The 16,881-nt window shown below is 44.7% G+C and overlaps 1 long non-coding RNA gene across 4 annotated transcripts; it reads right to left on the reverse strand.

The window, feature by feature from the left end:
- Positions 1 to 747: 747 nt before the first annotated feature.
- On the reverse strand, positions 748 to 16,729 carry LOC114066951. Of its 4 annotated transcripts, XR_003573270.1 has the most exons (5): positions 16,678 to 16,729; positions 16,447 to 16,580; positions 15,940 to 16,224; positions 14,645 to 14,782; positions 13,392 to 13,593 (listed from the first exon to the last, which is right to left on the reverse strand). It is a non-coding gene; the product is annotated as an uncharacterized LOC114066951 (long non-coding RNA). The 4 variants fall into 4 exon arrangements; XR_003573271.1 differs by lacking the exons at positions 13,392 to 13,593; positions 16,678 to 16,729 and adding an exon at positions 748 to 860 and having other exon boundaries at positions 16,447 to 16,668; XR_003573269.1 differs by lacking the exon at positions 16,678 to 16,729 and having other exon boundaries at positions 16,447 to 16,668.
- Between the last annotated feature and the right edge of the window lie 152 nt (positions 16,730 to 16,881).

The following is a 16,881-nucleotide window of genomic DNA, read 5'->3' on the forward strand; positions in this document are numbered from 1 at the left end:
TAAAATTTTAAAAAAATTCCCCTCCCCAATTCTTATTCAACAAAAAAACCTACTCGTTTTTATTTTTTACCATTGGTGACATTGTAATACTGAAAGTCAGGCCAGCTAGGATCAGTTGAATTCATGTGAAGAGCAGAAAGCAATACACATATGCTTCGTCTAAAGTGCTCTCCAGCTTAAGGCTGCAAATGTTGTTAATTATGTGGAAGCTTTCTGGTCAGATGCATCTATCAATGCATCTTCCTTGATCACATTCTGCCCACTGCTGGGTTTGCAAGGAGTCAGCACAGTGGTGGGAGAGGGGCGTTTTATTAATAAACCCTGCACAGAACCCTGTGCTCAGCCTGGGCATTTTGGAGTGAAAATGGCTGTGAAGACAATGCCGATTTCTGTACGAGGAAGCATCAGCAAGCACGTGGCTACTGAGAGCAAAATAGATAGGTTTTTAACAGCATGGAAGAGAAAAATGTGTTTTCATATCTGATGGCATAGAGGAAAGAGCATCTGATTCTTGCAGATTTCAAGTGGAGTTGTTTGGGGGAAAATTGCTATATTTAGAAAGGCTGAAAAATATGAATTAGCAAAAAATAACATTTTCATAAACTTCTGTCATGTAGATTATTTAGCTGGCAGCAGACTAAGGAGTTAAAAAAAAAAAAAAGGGTATGAGGTGAATGCTGCTTTTCTCAGGTCACATGGGGGATAAATTGCAATGTAAGATTTGTGAATGTACAGCCATACCTCCCGGTGTATCCCAATTGAAGTCATGCTGGTATCCTTGCTTGGGAACTTACAACATCCACAGTAATGTGCTGTCACTTTTTTAAGTCATCCAGGGGAAAAGTACTCCACAGAAACTCCTGCAGGACCAGAGTACAGTTTACACTTCTGCAGATAAAATAATCTGTCAAAGAGCAGATTCAAAGGATAATCCATGGGAAATATTTTGAAGGATCAAGGCCTACTTTCATTCCAGGTGCCCAGCCCTAGTTTTCCACTACAGTGTCTGCTGCTTCATGTGAACGTGCACAGGCACTGCATGTGACAGGAGCTCACACATCAGCCCACCACATCTATGATACACTGCTCTGATGCGAGAGATGGCCTTTCGGAAGCCACCACCAGCCTTCACAGTACTCTTTGCCTCCCCTTTCCTACCTTCCATTGCATAAGTTAGCGATAGCAAAGTCCCCTATCCTCGTAGTCAGCCCCTTTCTGGGACTCACCGTTTCTGAGGCATGTCAGCCACAATCACAAGGGACACCAGCAACCCCATCTGGGGCTGCTGAAACCTGGGTGTTAGCAAGGCTGTAGATCCTGTGCTCCCTTCTGCCTTTTTTCAGTTGCAGGGAGACAGATCCAAAGCTCAGTGAGCCCAGGGGAATATTTTTCAACCGGCTTCATCAAGCAGGTGAGGCTCCCATGGTCTATTGCCACCTCGCTGTAAAGACCGTAATTTTACTGGGACAAACTGCTTATTACCCAGTTGCAAGCTTAATAATAACCATGGGCTGTGATTCCTCCTAAGGAACTGAGGACCTGAATTAAGTGTTATTAATACCAACAGTATTGCGCTAACACCGGAAAAATAGCAGAATTAATAATAATGTTATCTTAATGACAGTGTAAATATAAGGTAAGTAGTGTACCTGGCTTCTGAGAAGTGTGAAGCCAGATGATGATTTCCTCTCAGGGCAGTGATAAACAACTCAGTCATACTGAGTTTACACTTTTAGTAATAATTGGCTTGGAGGGAAAAGAAAAAAAAATATAAAGCGCAGTCACAGGTTAACTACATTATAATTACATGGTGTAATTTCAGCCCCTTCTCCCGGAGTGGAAGGCACAGTTTTTATCTGATCAGCCTCCGTGTGTAATTCTCTACTAGGTTTGGGGCTAAGCATTGCTGTGCTGGTTTTAAAAATGACTAAGCAGATATACAGAGATTGCAGTGCGCCCCGGGTCACAGCGAGCTTCACAAGAGGCTCAGGAGTGCAACCTCCAGCCATGAGCACATGGGGCTGGAGCAAAAAGTGGTGGCGACATCTGCATGGCCATCAGAGCATGCAGTTCCCCGTGCCACCTAGGCAGGGTTTTGGAGCTAAGCCTGGTGGTATTGCCCAGGTTTGCTCCCAGAGTGCCCAGGCTCTGTGAGTATGGTGACCTCGAGCAGCAGCAATAACAGCTCCTGTCAGCTTGGTGGAGCTGGGATAGGGTGTCTCACGACTGTTTAGCAAATCCCAAAGCCTGGTTACCTTCCCAAAACACTCTGCCAGATTACTCCTAAAACTAGCAAATAATTGGTCACATCATTGGAAAAGGCACCTCCAAAAAGTCTTGTTTATGAGTAGCTGCAAAAGACAAAATTGCAAGCCAAGGGCAGGTACCACTCGTGACTTCAGTGATGTTTTCCAAAGAAAGGGTAGAAATCCATTACCTACTGTTGCTTCTTGAACTTTTGCACCCTTTTCTATTTTCACTGGAAGGTTGATTGTGAAACCAGGCTCCAGAGAAGGGAGAAGGAATGGATGCTGTTTACATTTTTCCTCTCACCAGCTCCTCCTGGACAGAAATCTGTTCAGCTTCCACAAGGGTAAACCTAAAGCAGGAGAAGAGGTTAACTCTTTTGTCTTTTCTTTTTTCAACCATGTCAGACCATACACTGTAGTTAGGACAAGTCAGGCCTCTTTTAATGCGTGATGGGGTGCAGAGACACCCAGAAGCATCTGGTGGCATTTCATACAGTGCTCTATCCAAAGTCTCAACTAAGTTACCCAGTATGTGACAGTAAATGCTGAGCCCAGGACACTGGAATATCTGATCATGCTTGACTGTCATGATATTGTCCCATGGGCTAACTCCAGGCACTGAGCAAGAAACCCAAACATTTTCTCGATACACAGCTAATGCTTAGGTATCTTCTTAGGGAAAACAGAAATGTTACAAAAGTGTGTAGTACCACTCGTCTCCCATCAAACCTGAAATCTTGGTGCTGAGCAAAGTCCCCCTATCTGTCACCACTGGTGACTGCAAGCTTTGCTTTCCAAGAAGCTGAAAGGCACAACCCGCTCCCTGATGAGCAAAAATGTGGGTCCCATGTTGCTCACTGCATAACACTAGAAACATGAGAAAAGTTAAGGGAAACGGGGAGCCCAAAATGGCAAAAGTGTCTGTTGGCCCTTTGGTGCTGGGTAATCATTATTAAAGTGAGAGCAACATCTCTGTCCTTAAATGTACTGCACTGCAGATGGAAAGATTACTTGGGAACCAGTGTAACTTCTTCCCAGTGGCATTGTAACATCTGCAGATTCAGCTATTCCCTCCCAGCCTCCATGACTTGTCCAGCACCGTCCTTTGGGATTCCCAGGGTATCTTCTTGTTTGATCAAGGCAGATCCAGACATGGAGGAGCTAATTCTGTCAGTGTCAAAAGGTCCTGCTTGCTGGATGCTTTAAGATTGCTGTATTGGGTTTGCATGGCAAGGTTTAGGGGAGGGACTCCACGGAGCAACAGGGGAAGAGTAAGGGAAGCCATCCCCCTGAGGAGGAAGGAGAGCCAGAGAGGGCCTGTGGTGAAATGACTGCAGTCCCCATTTCCTGTCCTCTTGTGCTGCTGTGGGGAGAAGTAGAGAAAATTGGGAGTGAAGTTAAGTCTGGAAAGAAGGGAGGATGTGGTAAAGGTGTTTTAAGATATGTTTGTATTTTCTCATTATCCTACTGTGATTTGATTGGTAAAAAATTAAATTAAATTAAATTCATTTTCCCCATGTCGAGTCTGGTTTACCTGTGACAGTAATTGGTGAGTGATCTCTCCCTACCCTTATCTGGACCCACAAACCTTTAGTTGTATTTTCTCTCTCCTGCCCAGTTGAGGAGGGGAGTAATAGACTGTCTTGGCGGGCACCTGGCATCCAGACAGAATCAACCCGCCACAATTACAATGAAGGATATTGTTTCTCCAGGAGGCACAAAAGGAGCTCTCCACATCAAGGCTAGCTCTAGTCATGGACAACCCATAGGGAGTGAGAGCAGGGACAGGAGTGGAGCACAAGCAGGGGAGACCCACATAGCTGAGACAGCAGTATTTTGAACAAGCCATAGCTGGGTGAGAAGAAGGAAGCCTGCCCAAAATGTTGGTATTTACCCCTTTGCAAAAGACACTCAGGTGGCAGTCAGTCAGTCCCTCTGACAGATTCTTTAAAATCCACCATTTCAGTAAGACCCTTGGTCACACCTGGAGCATATGTATATTGCCGTACACAAATAATTTCAAATAGATGAAGTGAGTCAGGGAAAAGCCAGGAAGAACTTCAGAGGTACTCCAGAATATCAGTATGGAGCTATGGGGTAAGGGGGCATCTTTCCCCAGGATGCTCCAGAACTGACCTAGACTAATGCACTGCCCACAGAGAGCTGATTTCTGCCCTAGATGCACCCCATGAGCAGCGGGTCATAATTCTGTTTGACATTGCTTGCTGTGCCTGCAGGAGCCTCCTTGCTACATTCAGTGCCCTTCCTTGGAAAGTAGGCCCTATGCTGTGGATTTCTGTGGATTTTTTTAATTTTTTTTTTTTTTTTTGGATCAGGCTAAAGAAGGATATATTTTATCATAATGGTTTCAAATCCAGTGTGTACAGGCCAACGCAAATAGGGTATTACAAGTTGAAGAACTGTACCTCAGGCACCATTTTATTAGAACTAGTGTTTACATCAAACAATACATCCTAAGTACTTCATATTAAGCTTGGACAAATCATTTGCCTGAGGATTAGGGTGTTGTGCCACTGAAATGTAATCCTTCTGTTGATTTTTTTTTTTAAACTGCCAAAGCAAACATGGTAAAATCAGTAACTGTTAAAAAAAACAGAAGGGTGAAAACCTTGGCCTCAATTTGATGTGTTAAATGAAACAAAGTAAAAATTATTAAGGTGGGTTTGCCAACAAGTATCCGAACAGCAGGTCAGATTTTCACCTGTGTAGGTCAGCAAAACTCTGTGGGGTAACAAAAAATGTAATGGTGGATTTCATTGTTCCATCATGGAGTGGGGGGGTGGTGAGGAGAGAAGAGAGAGCTGGTCTGGCCATTAAGGTGTAGGTGACCCTAACACATGGAAACTTGTGCTCGGTGGAAAATATGGGGAGCAGAGCCAGGAGCAGTGGCTAGAGCAGGCTGTGTCCCACCAGGTGATGCCCCATGGCCCTGTGCAGCCCAGGCATCATGCCCTGCTCCAGGAGACAGGCAGGATGGCACGGGGGGGAGCATCACTCGTCAGGGGATGGCCTCTGCTCCCAAAAATGGAGGAGCGGCTGTTGAGCCATGAAGCGCAGATGTGTAACACCAGCTCTGACGAGTGGTGGGTGGCAGGGGCCCAGCTAAAATTTGTGGTGTTATGTCAATTGGAACCAGGCTAATGCCTGCTGGCTTCACAAAAGCAAGCTGTGCTCCACATAAACACCTCATGCCTTTCCACTACCCAGAAAAGCACATTTCTCACTGTGTCTTACACAACCACATTATTTGCTTTTACATGCATGCACTGTTTGGGCCCCTTTTAACAAAAGACACCCCCAAAGGACAAGTCTTCAGGTACAAAGGACACCCCTGATGGGAGCTGCCGCTGGGTATTGAGAGGCAAAAAATCTTGACATCAAGGTGAACACAAAACACCTTCCATCTCCTCACAGGGATTTAAGCTCAAGTCAGAGGCAACACAAATAGATGCAGTCCCTGAACCAAAAGACACAATAATTCCCTGGAGACTGTTTTCAATAGAAACCCCATAACTATAGCAAAAGAGGATACATATCCGCCCTAAGTAAGAAAATACCTAGATATAAATGCTTGGTTGTATTGAGAGCAAGGAATTGGGACTGAACTTTCCTGGACTTCTGCAGCACCAGCATTTCACTTGTTGGTTCCTCTGACCTCCAGCAATGTCGTGATTCTCACATGCTTATATACACTTCGGGCACCTCTTCCCTGCTGTTTCTCTCTTCCCTCCCTCCAAAATGAAGTCTCATTTTCCCTGTGGATGCCTTCCATCCACCCCCGTGATTTTTCCCTGGCTAGGCACACCTAGTCAGCGCTTCTAAGCTACTGGCTGGTTGAAGCTTCAGGAATCAAGAGAGAGCAAACGGGCAGCAATGGTCTGTCCCACCTTTACCAAGCAGGGTCAGGCTACTGAGTTGCCCAATTTCTCTAGAGAATCAAGAAGGTATCAAGAATCTAGAATAAGTACAATGTCAGAAATCCACATTTTGGGTACAAGTGTGCCAATAATTACTTTTGTTAATAATTCCAGGGACATCTGTGTTTAAGAAATCTAGCACCCAAAACCTTCAAGGAGTGTGAGATAAAAAGAGGTGAACTGGGTTGCGCAGCCACCAGTGAATGCCAGTACCCCAGTATCAGCATGCAGTGCACTCATCACTGGCCTTCATGACTAGTCACTGTAGCTACAGCAAAGTCCTGCTCAGAAGGAACTGAGCCCCATGAAATTTTGCTTCACTACTAAAGGCACCTCTTTTGCAGGGCAGTCACAAACAATGAGGTGGATATCAACCCACAGAATATGCCTTGGGAGATACTGATACTTAGTATTTAAGCCTATCTAGGTTTTTCTAAGACTTTACAGCCAGAATTCTCCAACAAAGTATATTTGTATGCTTTGGCTTTATATATGTGTGTCTGTGCCTATCCACTTATCTACATCTGCATAGTACTGCATCTCTGAATTACACACTTAACAGATCTAGATCTTGATAGAGATGTAGATAGAGATATAGATATGAGACATATATGAAGAGGTTACCCAACATTGTGACAAGTGATGGTGTGCAAGCACATGTATAATCCATGGGGCTGATCCCACAGTCAAACAGATTACTACCAAGTTTAAAGCTAAGGACAATTTCAGGTGTTTCTAAATAAAGAATTCATCCATCTCTGAGGCAATCACTTCCATCCTTTTGGAAATAAGAGTCACTGAAGACAGCACGAAAAAAAAGAACACACAAACTTGTACTCTTGCATCATTGGGAAGAAAACCAAGTATTGTATCTAAGAAACTAACTAGTAATTTGCTAATATGCTCCTATGCATGTGTGCACACATCCCATACTTACTGCTTGTTTCACCATAATTAAAAAAAAAAAAATTAAAAATTATTTTACATCTTTTACCAGCCACGAGTTACAGGCCTTGCAAACTTAGCAGCAGCTCTTTGCCTGCTAAACTTTGTGGCTGCTGAGACATCACAGGCTTGTGAGGGCTCAGCAGCTCCAGCCAGGTGTGAGAGCCACAGAGGGTGATCCCACCCTGCAGTCCATCAGCCCTCTCACCAGCTTCATGGACAACTCCTGCCTTGCCATAGGTGAACTAAACACTCCAAGTTGTGTCTGTTGCAGAGTGCCCATGATCACATGCCGCATTCTCGTGCTTCTGCCTAAGACTTCTGGAATCAGCGGATTTTGTGCAGGGGCACAGAGCTGACAGTTTCGTTGCAAGTCCGAAAGGTTCTGCTCATGCAACACTCCCCCAGGTCATCTAGACACTCAAGTATTTGAAAGTATTGTGAAGATCATGCTTTCAGGGTCTCCATCAACGTGTCTGGTTTGAGGTATCCACAAGATGTGGCATAGATGATGCCCAGTCCCTACCCGTAAACAAAATCTCACTGATGAGTATCAGGGCATAAAACAACTGCAGCAGTGGCAAGTACCATGGGTTTCTTGCAAACAGAAAGAAAATAATTTTTAATATTATTTGTTACTTTCAAAACCAAATTCTGTGCTTAAAATTACTCCCTCAGATTCCAAGGGTCTTTCTGTCGAGTCGGAGCTGCTGTGCATTTTGTTAAACTAAGCCATGTACTGAGAGGTGTCTTGATATTTCCTCTCCTTATGGGCCCATTCTAGAAGACCAGGGCTCCCAAATCAGCAGAGAAGGGGAGTGTAGACCTGTTAAAGCAGGGCTTGTACCAATTGAATCTCCCAGTAGATCCCATCCTGTCTGCAGTCTCAGTGTAGTACCTCTGAACAAGGCACCCCTTTAAGAGCTTCACTTTGCCAAGGCTCCTAGTAGCACTGGTGGATGCTGCTGCCTTTGCTTCAAGCAGAAATTTCACAGACATCACACACAGGTGAGCAGAGAGAATTAAAACAAGCAAACAAGCAAACAAAAAACAACAGGAGTTAGAACCTGAAAAATTAGGAAATTATAAGCACACATAGGGAACACGAGCAGGAGTATTGCACACAAAGGACAATAAACATATGGGATAAATTAGGGGAGTAGGCAATGGAAGCAAACCATGTAAATGAGTTCCACAGACACCTAGGCTTGCTGCTGCAGAAGGAGGGGATGGGGGGAGGAGGATGGAAAAGCAGGAAAGTGGAATTAAAGGGCTTTTTCCTGTTCCCATGGCCTTTTCCCATGGTTCTTATACTCTCCGTATGCTTAGGTATTGCTGAGACTCCAGATCAATAAGCAAGTGATATTTGTAGGTACCATATGTACAAGCATAACTAGGCATACAGCTTCTCTTGTTTTACATTAAATGCTGAGCCTGTCTTCAAAGTATACTATCAAGGTCTCTATTGCGAATTAAAATGCAAGCATCCTAATTTCCCTGAAACTTTAAACTCTCAATTTTACTGTCTTGATGAGAGGACAGAGGAGAGAATGGAGATATCAAAAAAAAAGGAAGCAGAAGAGAAAAAAATTCATGAAAGCATGTTCTGACTTGAAAGAGCAAAATACAGTATGCCTGTATGTGGGAGGGGAACAACGGGTTTGATAATATTAAAAATATCGTGGTCACAAGCTGGAGCTGCCAGAGTTAATCTTAATGCACTGGTTTTACTTTTACATTTTAATGTCTTACCCAGAATTTAACAGTACATTATTCACTAAGAGCTTTGTTCCCACCACAGAACATACAAACACCACTGCTAGCCCCTTGAATACTTTTTATGATGATGTTGTGGAGTTAACTCTCAGCGTTTTTTTCCCCCTCAATCCCCACTGTGCTCACTTGCCATGACAGGCTTGTAGCTACAGCCAGGTTTGGCAGCAGCCCTGGGCTCTTGTGCCGGGTCTGAGGGGATATCACCCTGTCAACAGGGCAGTGTGGAGGCAAGACAGAGCTGCCTGCTGCAACAGAGGAGATGCTAAATGCAGACTTTCTCCTGGGTGGTGCAGGCATTTTAATTTCTCCTGGTGCTAGTAGAGCATTTACTGTAGCTCAGGCACCAGACAGGGCTGGGGAACAGTGATGGTGGCTGCTGCAGACAGGAAGAGTCAGCCCAGGCTGTATAAGTTGAAGGTTTCACATGCTCTGCAAGGAGTCTCTTTGAGAGATACAGAGAGGTAGAAGACCATCACAGGCAACATGATCCACGGCTTGCACAGTGGGGCTGAGGCTGCTGAATGCGACACCAGCACTTCCTAGAGGGAGCAACACTTGGACGTGCTGGAGGCTCCTCACCTGCAGCACTTGCAGGGGCAGCACTGGCACTGACACAAAGCTGGACCCCTGCCTCCTGCAGCACCGACCACCAGGGCTTCAGTGCTTCAGTCAGCACAAGCCACGCAGGTGGCACCTCTTTCCATGCATGTTCTTACATTCTCTTGCCACTAGATGAACTGGGGATAAAACACAGGAGGTTTTACAATCTCATTTGAATTGCATCTTTGAAAGGCAAACAAACAGCATGAAAGAAAAATCCATCACACCACCATTTAGGCAATATAAAGGCACACATCATGCAGGAATTAAAAGTTGAATGGGAAACCTATTCTTACCTTTTTGCATTTGCAATATCCTTGTATTTAACTTCTGTATGTCTTGACTTTATAACTATAATCTACATCATGATATCAGGAATACAAGCACACAAGACTGGCGTGCTAGTGGGATTTCGTCAAAGCAAATTTTATTCATGTTTCTATTCATGGATACAGAACAAATCCTTCTTTGCACCCAATAATCTAAAAAAACTATTACAAGGGGCTTGTAGTTTGTTTACAGAAAAGTCACACTCTAGTGCAAACTCTTTCATATCTTCCTTTTATTCTGTATGTCTACGCCATACAACAACTCTTTATTTCCCCCAGTGCACTGGAAACCCTATACCATGGTACAGCGGGAAACAGAGAAAAATTATTTACGCAAGAATTTGAAAGGCAAGAGGCTTGCATTTATTTCCAGATCTGTGTGAGGTGGGATGTTTGGCCTTGTACAACTCCTTTAACAACTTGGTGCTTCAGTTCCCTCTCACTAAAGGACTAACATCAGGAATCTCCTAGCCCCAAGATATCAAAAGTCCTAGGGCCAGGGACACCGAAATATAACACTAGACCAACACACAGAGATACAGATAGCACCTATTCTTCAATTAGTTTTAGGTAAAACCAAAAAGTGACAAAGTCCTCTGGTAGCAAGATCCCCCTGACAGTGGGACCATCTAGCTAATTTCCTGGGAGACATACTGGAAAGGAAACAGGAGCAATTACAAAGCTTGGACACGTTATGCTCCACAAGCTACGATGCCCCCCCCTGCACCCCAGCAGGCTCCCAGGTGAATGGCTCCAGGAGTGATTTTCCCTCTCCAAGCACAGCTGGAGAGGCATGTGAGCAGCGCAAACCATTGCTCTCCCCCGACTTGCAGAGCTTCTCCTTGCCTAGATGACTTCTCTGACTCACTTGGAAGAAAATCTGAAGAAGAAGGACTGATCATGCCCTCACTTGCCTGGGAGGCATTGCTGAACCATCATCAGAAATGGCCTGATTGCTATGAACAAGGGGAAGCACATTTTGAAGAGGCCTAGGCAGGGATGCCAAGACATATCACACTGCTCAGCTGTGTTCAGAGTCCTTTCCTGGAAGTTCACAGGAGGCGCTTGGGGACAGGACGAAGGGCAGCGGTTGGGGAGCCACAGGTCTGTCTGTCACTCAGAGGACCCTAGGAAAAGGCTGGCAGGATGCCTTTGGCCAGCAAGATTCTTGTTTAATACCAGAGACTGGGTCTGGAGGAGGCCATCGAGTTAGAGACAAACAACCCCTTTGAGGAGCGGACAGAGAAATGTGACACAACCATGGAAGAAACACAGCAGTGGATGCATGCAACTGTTTCCACCCTGGACACTGCCTGGGCAACAGCGAGGAGGGAATCAGAAGTGATAGTACTACTTTCACGCTCAACAGGGTGAATCCAGGACACAGGCACAGCTTAAAATGTGACTTTCCCATCACTTTGGGTTCAAACCTTGGTGTTATTTATATGCAGGGTTGTGGGGTTTTGCTGCCTTTCCTTGAGAATTTTTCCTTCTCATTAATTTTATCCATAAAACCGAAAGAGAAGGATCTATCGGTAAGGGTGTGAGGGATGACACAATGCCATGGCAGCTTTGTCCAGATCTCCAAATACCAAGGCTTAGGAGTGGCTTTCCTAAAGTGACAAGTCCTGCTGAACTCAATGGGTGCACTGTCCCATAAATCATCCTCTGCAGAATCCAGTTTTCCATATGGCTTTATTAGATGCTCCCTGACAAATGTAAACTTGAAAGGCACAGAGCTAAAGTACCCTTTTTGTCTTTATTTTCTAACTTATTCTTAGAAACAGGCCAGCAAGTATTTTTAGTAAAATTTTCACCTGCTTCCAAGTCTGTTAGGCTGATGTTAAGATAAGGACATAGACACAAGGCACACAGGGATCAGATTTTTAAAGCACTGAAGTACCTGAAAGTGCAGAGAGACACCTAGCTGTTTCCCATTGCTCTCAGTGCAGAAGAACTAGGCACAGCGTAGGAAATGTAATCCCAGAACCTCTATACTGGAAAAATGTGAAGAACAAATGGTAGATTATAGAAGGAACATGGTGCCTTTCATTACTCTCAGGTGTCAAACATCTTGCAAGTTATATTTTTCAGCTTAATCCACAGTAGCGAGCCTCGTGTGTTGAGAACAATCTTAGTACAGGAGCCTGTGCTAATAGGTTATAATCAATTGTATTCCTGAAACAAACAACAAAAGCACGGTACTTGTGTACTGTGTTACGATCCCACCTCCTCCTACCTGTTCCCTATGGCAGAAGTTACAGAAAACAGCACAAGCTTCCCAGGTCCCAGTCTGGTTCCCAGTCTCCCCACCTCCTCACCTGCATCCCCATCCCAGCACACACACCAAGCCATCACACTGGCCAAAAGGTGAATGAGCAGCCCCACTAAAAATGTGCCCATGCAGAACATGTCTTGAGTGTCTACACTAATAAAAATGAAATGTTGACAAGTTTGGGCCCTAAATGTTGTCAACATTTATTCTCATGGCTTAGCTAATTACAGTCCACAGTGTTGATCAAGAAAATTTATGCTTCCCAGTGAGTAATGTATAATCCAAGACTCAAGAGGGCAAATTTTTACAAAAAACACAGCAAAATACTTCAAAATTATACTGGCAATAGAACTGCAACCAGCATGACAATTAGATACAATGTTAATCAGATACAAGCAAAATTAAGCAGATTATTCTATTAGCCTGGGAAAGATGGTCAAGTTCCTTCCAGCTCTCCCTTACCATTTCCTTTAAGGTGATGATGATGATGATAATTGTATTGTTAGAGTAAAATTTCTCCTGTTGTTCTTATCTCAAGAGTCCAACTGGTTTACAACAGGGCTGTTACTTAAGTCACTCTTTCAAGAAATTGCTCCTTGCTCTCAGCTGCTGCTGTTGCACGAAATTGCTCTTATTTTCAAATCCATCTGTCTGTTGCTATTTTTAATGTACTCATCCTGATGAGAACAGCACTCACACCGCCACACCATGCCTCACACAAAAAGGACTAAGGAAACACACCTCAGCTTCTCCAAAATCAGTGGTTTAGGCTGTAAGCTTCCCTTCAAGCCTGTCTTTAGAAGACAGGCAGAGCACTGTGGGCATGCTCACAGCTTCCTGCTCAGTTCCTAAATCTCTTGAGCACCCTACCTACAAAGAAAACCATCATGGTGTCAGGGCTGCCTCGCAACACATGGATGTTTAAAGGCCGTCTGAAGTACAGCTTGTCCCTTGTGTTATGGTTTAGGAATAGTACTCCCGCTAAAACCATATTCTGCTTCCTCTCCCTCCCCTCCAATTGGAGGCACAAAAGCTAAAGAACATGGGTTGAGATCAGAACAATTTACGGGAAACAGCAACGAGATAAGAAAACAAACAGGAAGAGCAACCATATTCATAAAAAAAAAAGTGTAAGAAAATGAAGGATTTACACAGAAGGCCCCTGACAATAAACAATACCAGACCGCTTCATCCACCGTGTTTACTAAACCAAAAGGAACCCATTCTCCCCCTTCTTCCCAAAAGAGAGAGGGAGTCATTTTGCCCCCACCCCCAGCAATGATGTGAGGTGACATAGCATAACATCTGGGCCCTAGCTGTGCCCCCTCACAGTTATTGCAAAAAATGAACCCTGTCCTGGCCAAAACCAGGACAGCTTGCCAGACCTGATAGCATATCTTCAATCAGCCCAGTGCAGGAACCTGCACATCCTGAAGGCACGCAGAGCAGTGCCCATTCCAGGTAGTCTGTGCAGAGCATCCCTGCAAAGCCAAATATCGTGGTTCAGATCCCACGGGAGCACTAGCCATAAACCACTATGGGTGTAAGTGGTGCAAACCTACACCTGCAAGTGGGAAAATGAGCTGCGGCATCGCTCCCTGTCCTGTCCCGCCAGTACTCCCTGCAAGTGTAGTAGGATCATTCTCCAGGTGTTCGCTCAAAACAGCACATAAATGTTTCAAACGCCACTTCATAGGTGTCACTCAAAAGCCATAAAGAAAACAGGAGGTGGAAAGCCTCAGCTCAAACCCTCAAGTATCAAATATTCTTCTCCCCACTACGGAATTTTACAGGCTGAGAAGTGATGTTAGTTGAAACCTCTGTTTTACAGCTTTTCCTCAAAAACTAAGCGTACAATCAGCCTCAGAAGTGTTACTGATGTTGCCTAGAGAAGACCTCTTGGATTTACGGGCAATAATTAATACTTAATCTTTAGCTTCAGCAAGGTAGCTGTGCTGCAGGGTTAGTAGGAGTCACCATGTTGGTAAACAATAATTGCACTGCACATACAGCCCTGAGCCGAGTACCCTGCAATTATGGAAGGTTTCCTGGGCCTCTTGCAAAGGCCCTCAGGTTAGGAAGGTCTTACCAGGCAAGCTGGAAAGACCCTTCTCCTCTGTGTGAGACAAACTTTAAGGCAAGTTGTGCTTGGCAGCTGAAGCGCCTGAGGACAAAACACAGACAAGAGCCTAAGAAAGAAAGATCCATCAGGTCACCCATGTCTTGCTGGTAGCAAGAGTCAGGGCTGCTTGCTCTGTGCTATGTCTTTATACATCAAATCCAATACCTTGAGTCACTCTGAATTGGTCCATTTGACGAGTTGAGGAGGGATAAATGGGATACTGAGCTCAGGTGTACTTTGCTCCCTGTGGCTGCCATGGGATGAGAGAAGCACTGCTGCCCCCTCTCTCTGTTTTGACTTCCACCACAATTATGTCCATTCTCTGGGGTTGGAGTACCATCCATAAGTCTCAATAGTGTTGGCTAAAGGAACCCCTGCCCATCACTTGCCACACTAGTGGATGGGAATACCTTGGGTGCAGCCCGAGATGTTTTCAGGCACCAAGAAGGTCTCCTTCAAAGATGGTAAAAGGGCCTATGGAGAGTGGCAATGCTGGTAACTCTTCGAGAAAGACTCATCTTCCTGACACCTGGCAAAGTCTGGCTCCTCTGGAAACAAAATAAACAAGCAGTAAAAGAGGTTAGCTTTCATATGAGTAAAGGAAAAGACAGTTTTCTTACTGTTGCATATAAGAAACATCAGCCAAACACCAATACCAGCAAAATAGCACCGTGGATATTTACAAGAGACCAGATCACAAAGTCTTGAAGTCAGTTATTAGTCATAGCTTTGAGGGTTTCATCAGACCTCTCTCATACTGCAGGTTGTGCTCTATATTGAGCCCAATCTCTTGGATTAGACTCAGTCACATTAGCAGTGTGAACATTCACATCTCTGCCAAAATACAAGGAGGAATGGGACTGCTGATGCTCTCAGTAGCTTATTCAAGTGGTTAATCTCTTGCCTGTGCCTTATCTTGCATTTGAATTTGTCTGGCTCCAGCTTCTGGCCTTTAGTTTTGGAGAAGGTTCCTTCTGTGAGAGGTATTTTCTCCCCAGGAAGGTATTGCCATGCGGGGCACTTGTTGCTTACCACAGGATTCCCCTCTCAGCTGGGGGCACCAGCCCCAAAGGCAGAAGCCGGGAGTCATACAACTTGACACTAAGTAAACACCCTGGCTCCATTTGAATGGAAGGGCCGTCAAAGTGGCCTCAAAAGAAAAAAAAAAAAAAAAAAAAAAAAGTCTTGCGGGGCTCTGCTGCTCTGCTATATTTGTTTTAGTTCTACTTTGCAATCTGGGGAAATGGAAAAGGTATCCCTCAGCCCTCTTCCCCAAGCCCTCACAGCCCTCTTCGGGCACATCTATCCCCCTCACCCCTCTGCTGGCTTTCGGCTCCCGCGGAGCTGAAGAGAGAATAAGATCTCTAGTATCTGGCTCTAAGCTGATAATTGCAGCCTCTTCACTGGCACAAGGCGGCTCTCATGCCATTTTGACCCAAACTATGTCTTTTTTCTGTATATTTTTAATTAGACTCAAGAATGCAGAAAACCCAGCGTGAGATCCTTTCATTCCCCTTTGTTTAATATCTGTTATTATGACATTAAGTGTAGGGTTTTGTTGTGGTGGAGAGTTCAAAATCCCCCTCGGTTCTACTGCTGTAGCCATGGGTTCGTGTACATTAAAGTGGTCATTTTCGGATTAGCTCTTGCTTTCCCTTTGATGCATATGAAACGCTGAGCCAGTTAGTTGGAGAAGGCATTTTACCTCTTTTGTTGCCCTTCCTCACAACCGACGGCAGGGAGAGGACGAAAGCCCCCTGGCTCTCTTAAATCAGAAAGGAATTTCCAAAGGGTTTAAAGCTTTAGTTGCCACTTCTGTCTGGGGTTGCCTGACGAAAAATAGAGCGTGTTTGCTTTCAAATAGAGCAGGCGGCGAGAAGCCTCGTATTTGCTGCTGTTGTCATCATCGCTTGTGTGGCCATTTCCTGGGAATTTGGGAGTCCTGAGGGCAGTACCAGAACTGAGCAGCAGCACAACTCAAAACTTTTCACTGGGATACACAAGTTTGAGAGGTGGGAATTAGAATTTTGCGGCAATCGGGGTTTTTTCCCTTCTCTCTTCCTTTTTTTTTCTTTTTTTTTTCCCCTTTTCTTTTTGATTTGGCAGTTAATGGGAAGCAGAACTAGGGTTTGATTGAACAAATGCTAGATTTCACGTATGCTTCACATTACACCGGCAGCCTACGATTTCTTTCCATTTACATAAGACCTACGCTCTGCATGGCTGTTTCTTTGGGATGTCTGGTATTTTTTTCCAAGGAGAGAGAATTCTCGAGCCTTGAGCTCTTCCCACTTTAACCATTCATATCATTACAGCTAGTCCTAAGGGCTCTCGATTAAAATAAAACTGAGTCAGTCGGAAATAAAAAATAATTAAAAAATGTTAGTTAGAAAAAATAAATACACATGCACACACAACTTTTCTGCTGCCTTAGAGATCACACCAAATATTCCTGTGAAAGTCGGGCAAAGCGGGGGAGGGGGAGTAGAACGTCGCGGGGGGGAGGGAATGTTTATGTCAACACGGCTCAGTGATGGAATAATGCGCCCCAACGTGAAGTCACAGCCGCGGGACACGTGAAGTCACAGCTTCTCCAGGTGACAGGTGCTGCAGCAGTTCAGATGCGAGGGAGCCGCTCCTGCTCCCT

The sequence above is a fragment of the Empidonax traillii genome, unplaced genomic scaffold, assembly GCF_003031625.1.
Source record: "Empidonax traillii isolate 1590-97213 ecotype Southwest subspecies unplaced genomic scaffold, ASM303162v1 scaffold833:size273953, whole genome shotgun sequence".
Taxonomy (NCBI): Eukaryota; Metazoa; Chordata; class Aves; order Passeriformes; family Tyrannidae; genus Empidonax; species Empidonax traillii.